The sequence below is a fragment of the Euprymna scolopes genome, chromosome 14, assembly GCF_053919585.1.
Source record: "Euprymna scolopes isolate OS-2025 chromosome 14, ASM5391958v1, whole genome shotgun sequence".
NCBI classification, from domain to species: domain Eukaryota; kingdom Metazoa; phylum Mollusca; class Cephalopoda; order Sepiida; family Sepiolidae; genus Euprymna; species Euprymna scolopes.
The window spans coordinates 108,694,143-108,701,114 of record NC_136495.1 but is presented as its reverse complement, the minus strand read 5'-3'; the positions used below and the strand labels follow the sequence as shown (position 1 = coordinate 108,701,114).

At 30.6% G+C, this 6,972-nt stretch overlaps 1 long non-coding RNA gene across 1 annotated transcript in view; it reads left to right on the top strand.

The window, feature by feature from the left end:
- Window positions 1-382: 382 nt before the first annotated feature.
- Window positions 383-6,972, top strand: part of LOC145293211 (uncharacterized) — a 269,161-nt gene continuing 262,571 nt past the window's right edge. Inside the window, exon 1 of the long non-coding RNA XR_013869693.1 lies at window positions 383-444. This is a non-coding gene — a long non-coding RNA (uncharacterized LOC145293211). The remainder of the gene's footprint in view (window positions 445-6,972) is intronic.

Below are 6,972 nucleotides of genomic sequence, written 5' to 3'. Positions count from 1 at the left end.
GTAGACGTCAGGTTTTTACCCTGTTCTTTTCCTCCTTCGCCGTACGGGTTCGAGCCTGCCTTCCTACTACCACTTTTTTTTTTCAACAGACACATCCAAACACCCGGGCAACGCCGGGCTGAAATGCTAGTATATATATATATATATATATATATATATATATATATATATATATATATATATATATATATATATATAATATGTGTGTGTGTGTATTTAAAATCAATATTTGTCTTCTCCCTTCCTTTTTGTTTCACTTTTATATTTAACTTATTTACTAATTTATTTATTAATTTGAATAATGTTTCTTACTTCATTTCATAATTCTCTTTATTCAGTAACGGTTGTGCGTACTTTTTCCTAACTCTGTCTGTATAAAAGATGGCGTCCACTAACTATTGGGTAACCATTTTTGGAATTATATTTGATGTATCCTATATTAATGTGAGTATTGCTATTTTTTTTTTTACACGATCTTCAGACTTCTCAGTTTGGGGAGGGGGGGTCATGAAAACGTCAGGATATATATTAGATACGAGCAAAAGACACTGTGAAAGATTATAGGACCATGGTTCGAAAAGCTGGTTTATTATAATGTTTTTATAGGTTTCCGGTTACATTTTGAGAGAAAATGGAGACACCTATTTAGATTGGCAGATATGGCGGCAATTAAAAGTAGAAAAAAATACAGGAAAGTGTTTGATGCACGTACCAGTCACGGAACGAAGACGAAATATTCCAAAAATCACGTAATTCAATCAAATAACTTCTTGGTACTTGTACCCTTTTGCCACTGTGCTGAAATAATAACGTTATTATTTTGGAAGCCATTCTTAACATGAGGGAGAGGGTGTTTTTGTAACTATTCTATGCTTACACCTAACAATTTGATACTAAAAAAAAAAGATGAAGTGAAGCTTAAAATCAACCTGGAAAAAAAAAAAAAACTTTAGAAATAGCGCGGCGGCAAAAATGAGCAAGCTCCAACTTTTTTATTCAAGAAAATCAAGTTTTTCGACTAAGTGAGTCGTAGTGTTTTCGATTGCCATGATTAAATCCGATGAAATAAAAAAAAAGGAGAGACAACTTAAATCGAAGTTTAGAGGTAAAAACTCGGCCTTACGTTCAATACAGTTTAGTAGTAAAATCACTAAAATCGTAATTTTTTCTTTTAGTTTTAAATAAAATGCTTGATTGATTTACGCAATTTTTGGAATATGACATCTTCGTTTTGTAACGAGTACGTACATCATACAGGCTATTCTGTATTTTCTTTACTTTTGTTTATCACCATAAGTGGTTATTCGAATAAGCACCAAAATGTATTCATGCACTTTAAAAATAATGAATAAAAAATGTGGTTCTCATGCATCTGTTACTGTGATATTTTCCAAATAGTATTTTCGAGTTAAATTCAATTTTACCATATTTTTGTTTCTTAAATTGTTAGATTAAAGTGCAGAATAGTTATAAAACACCCTCTCCTCACCATATTAAGAATGACTTTCTAAACAATAACGTTATTATTTCAACGCAGTAACATAAATTCATAAGTACCAAAAATGTTTTTATAGCGACTAAAACCCCCACGAAAATTCAGGTAAATTTGAAATTTAAAAAAATTGATTGTAAAAATCCTTGAAAGATAAATATTGGTTTTCTGAAACTATGTGGAAAATAAATAATAAACATCTTAAGATACTGAATTAAAAAAAAAAAAGATTCTATTTTTGACTAAAATTGCAAAATTATCCGCACAATATCAATTGTTAAGTAACAGAAATCCGCCTTCGGACAATTACAACAAACCCCATTGCACACAGTTTTTTTTTTGTAATAAAAGAGGGGTCATTATTTAATTTGAATATTTTTTTCAATGTTTACAATTAAGATTTTATTTATAATTAAAGAAAAAAAAACATATTAAACTGGTCATTAGTTTTTAAATTCAGAGACATTTTAAACAATAGTCAACAGTTACGTTGGCTATTTTATTAAAATATCCAAAATTCACTAAAATTTAAAAATATTGATTACGTCTGTTTATCAATCTTTTCCACAGAATTTGAAATAAAAATTTTGATACTGGTGCACTTATTGATCCGTGCTGAAATAATAACGCCATTCTTAATATGGGGAGGATGTTTTGTACTTATTCTCTACTTTAATCTTACAATTTAATAAAAACTGATATCGTAAAACTTTGATTAAACTTGAAAATACCATTTTAAAAATAGCGCGGATCAATAATTGCACTAGTACCAAAATTTTGTATAACGCTAACAGCATTAATTTTATTTCATTGATTTATTTTCATGATAACCCAATTTATTCTTAAATAAAAGTAAAAATGTATTTTAAGTGAGAAAAAACTCAATTTAATTCACTGAAAAAAAAACTGGATTTTTCTGATGAAGATTCTGTTATAAATCGAAACATCTAATTTAATTTTGATAAATAAATGTGTTTATTTATTGAAAGAGACCCTGCGCTTGCTTAGTCCTTAAACTGTAAAGTTTAAAAATCTCTATTCTAACATCAACAGTGCTTACTATAAACGGTAGATGTTCTATTAGTTAACACACACGAGCTCGACTGGCAACTTACACTGTATCGAACATTAAAGCCTTATTCTATACCATGGTCCTAGATATGACCTAAAACTATATCCGATGGTGAGGCCCCAGCTTGCGGGCTTTGGGGAGTGTAGAACAACCCCTTAATTGCCATTGCTCCCAGGTCCACTCTGACCCGGAGTGGTAGTACCTGTAAGGGTCCCAAGTATGCGTTAAATAGAAACCGACTTAACAAAAACAAACAAAAAAAACAAACAAATGTACTCTATTAAAAAAATTTTTCTTTTAAATCACTGGATTCGGCATTAAATAACCTGAAAAGGGTTGATATGCCGTAAAACAACCAACCTAAATCTGCACCATCATCTGAAGACGTGCCATGCATTACTATCACAAATCCCCCCCTGGATTTTGCTGATAAAAATTTTATGAACCGTAATATCGTATTTAATTTTAATAAATAAATATGTTCATTTATTCAAAGAAATTCTGCACTTGTTTAGTCTTTAAACAGTTAACTTTTTTTTCCATTTTGTATTATATATATATATATGTGTGTGTGTGAGTGAAAGAAGTTGTGTTTGAAGGCTATATCAATGCGGTTCATAGGAAACACCACGGACACGAGTTGTCATGCATAAGAATAATGGCAATATTAAAGGGAGTTTTCAATAATTTTAATTATATTCCGTTTATTTACCAACTCCGTGTATCGTACAAAATTGTAGGTGTTGGTGTCCCTTATATTTTCGAGAGTAGAATCTCTTCTTCAGGGGTGAAAATTAAAAAAAAAAAAAAAAAGAAGATAAACAACTGTTCCGGGAGGCTTTCCTTTGTCTGTTTTATTTTTTCTCCCCTGAAGAAGAGATACTATTCTCGAAAAGGTAATCTTGAAGATTCGTCTTTTGTTTACAAAGCCATTTGGCGAAAGTGACGTCCAACATACGTTAGCTACGGATGACCAAAACCGTGTAGAATGAAACTTTTTTTTTTTTTTTTTTTTTAAGTTTTATTCAAAGTCTTTATTTGAACTCAGTGGGCTGTTTTTTATATTTATTAATTGTTTTATTCTTTTTATCAAACAAAAATAGAACTTTTATAATGAAATATATATTATGGACTGTTTTCCAAACATCATAATTTTAAAATTAAAGTTAGTTTTATTTAAAAAAAAAAAAGGGGGGGAAAAAGACGAAGTGTTTTTTCTTTTCGAAATAGATTTTCCCCCCATTTATCAGTTTGAAATTTTATTCAACAAAAATATGATAAACCAATTTACAATAAATAAAAAAAAAAATTTATCTTTTGAAATGAGATTTTTGTAACGAGATTTTTCCTTACGTGACTTAAGTTTGAAAAAAAAAAACACCTCGTTTTTTTTGTTTTTTTTTTGATAAAACTAACTTTAATTTCAAAATTTCGATATCGACGTTTACCTAACTTTTATTATAAAAGTTAGGTAGACGTTCATAAACATAAATAAATGGGGAGAAACAGTTCATAAATATAATTTTAAAAAAGTCCTTTAGGGTCAAATAAAGACTGTTTAAATAAATCTTCTAAAAAAAAAAAAAGGGTTCATTCTATAGTTTTGGTCATCCATAGCTAAAAATGGCGGACGTACTTCCGCAAAATGGTTTTGTAAACAAAAGAAGACGAATTTTCAGGATTACCCTCGAAAATCAGGTATATAAACACTTACCATCTTGTACGACACATTATGTTGGTAAATAAACGTAATGTAATTGAAAATTCCTTCTAATATTGTCATTATTTTTAATAACACGATGTTTCCTACGAACCACATTGATATAGCCTTCAAACACAACTCCTTTCACACTACGCGCACTGCTTCAAGCTAACCACAACATCCTTCTCATATATTATATATATTTAGAGAGAGAGAGAGAGAGAGAGAGAGAGAGAGAGGGGGGGGTGGATATAGATATAGCTAATCAGTTTCGGTTTTAGACACTTGCTTGTCTAGTCATTGTCTAATCTAATCACACCCAGGAGATAACAAAACGAAACAGTCTGTCTGTGGATTATATATATATATATATATATATATATATATATATATATATATATATATATATGAGAGAGAGAGATGTCATGTGTATTCTGTGAATACATGAGTGCTAGAATGATTGTATTAGGATCTATAAAGATATGAATATATCTACTGCTGCCATTTGGAGGAATGAAGATTACATTGCTTGATCAAAAATTAATGGTGCTGCCGCCGTTGATAAGGATATCCTTATTTCTGGTCGAGAAGATTTTTAGAACAAAAAGTGTCCTATCCTTCTCCTAAATTTATAATCAACACAGGCGCACGCGTGCACGCGCGCACACACACACACACACATATATTGTTGGCAATACTTTCGAAGGATTTCAATTATTTATTAATTATAAACGTTTCAATTATATCATTTATTATTCTTTATCAGGCATGGACAAAAGATTGAAGAAAAACCAAGTTGTTTTTTTATTTTTTTAAACGAATTTTTCCATTAATCTTCAACAACTTTTTCTTTCCAGAACGATAAAAAGCCCGAATTATATCATATGAAAAGCACAATAACATAAAATTTTCTAACAAAAAAAACAAAAAACAATTCACCGCCATTTTTGTCTAGATGGATTAGATATTTAAATATTTTTAAAAAAGTTATTGAAACAATTCATTTTTTTTAAAAAGGATTTAGGATGATTTGCTATACAAAAATATAATAACATAAAATTTTCTAACAAAAAAAAAACAAAACAATTCACCGCCATTTTTGTCTAGATGGATTAGATATTTAAATATTTTTAAAAAAATTATTGAAACAATTCATTTTTTTTAAAAAGGATTTAGGATGATTTGCTATACAAAAATATTATAACATAAGTACCTAAATTTCAAATCATTCCATTTTTTTTATCTCATGGTTGTAGGCACACACACACACACACACACACACACACACACACACACACACACACACACACACACACACATATATATATATATCGATTATGAAAAAAAAGTACACCGTTATAAAGTTCATTCTTCACTTAATAATCGGCGAAAATGTCGTGTTGATTGGATAATCACTTGATTTTTGGTAGATTCTTCAAGAGAGACTCCGTCAAAAAATACTTCCTCCTTCCGTTTTTGGCCTTGCCTATTCTCCATGTTAAATTATTCTTAACGGTTGCGAATATTGGATAGTAATGAGGGCGGCTGAAAGTCATTTGGAAGCAGCAGAGATATGGGTTTTAGAGAGAATTCTACTAATCTCGTAGACAGAAAAGAAGACGACCGAAGCCGCCATACGTAAGGCAGAGTACAACAGATCACTACTCAATATCGTCCACGCCAGACAGTTACAGTTCTTCGACCATTTAATGCGGACGGATGGCGTGGAAAAGGCTTGATGTTAGGAAAAAAAAAAAAACGGAAAAAAGAGTAGAGGAATACAACGAACAAAGTTGCTATACAACAATATTATAACATAAGTACCTAAATTTCAAATCATTCCATTTTTTTTATCTCATGGTTTTAGGCACGCGCACGCACACACACACACACACACACACACACACACACACACACACATATATATATCGATTATGAAATATGGTTGTCTTCAAGTCTAACGTAAATAAGTTCTTGATGAGCCGTTCCATATAAGTTATCAAATTTAACAAATTTTCATTACTAATGATTATTATATTGCCCAGTTTCTACTGTACACTCTTTAACCCTTATCCTTGAGTGGCCTCTTGGCCTTGATAATGTGTTGATACCTATGAAAAAAAAAAAAGAAAAAGTCCAATGTGAACAAGTTCTAATTGAATCGTCCCCCTAAGTAATCCAAGTTACAAAATTCCCACTGTTTACTATGCTAAAATCACAATGACTAATGTATACCTATTAACCCTTATCCTTGAGTGGCCTCTGGGCCTTGATAAGTGGTGACACCCATGTAAAAAAAAAAAAAGAAAAAAAGTTCACTAACAGTCTCAACGGGGTCGCTGGAAACACGACTATAGATCTCATGAAGAAGGTTGAATGCAGAGTGGGAATGGGGAATCATGATCATCCATGTCTGCAATAACAGAAAGAATAGATTATTCTCATTAATAAAACTTGTTCTTTTTTTTTTTTTAGTTTTGTGGGTGTTTAATCCGATAATAAGCCTTTTATTATAAACAAATATATATATATATATATATATATATATATATATATATATATGGCGATTAAGCTACACTGAATATTCCGCCTTTCATCCACTGTAGGATTCTTCAGGCTTATGCGAGGATTTTGTGGTTGTCTCGCGTTTTTATATACGCACCTTCTATTGAGGTTTTTGTTAGCTAATCAGCTTTCTAGTATTCA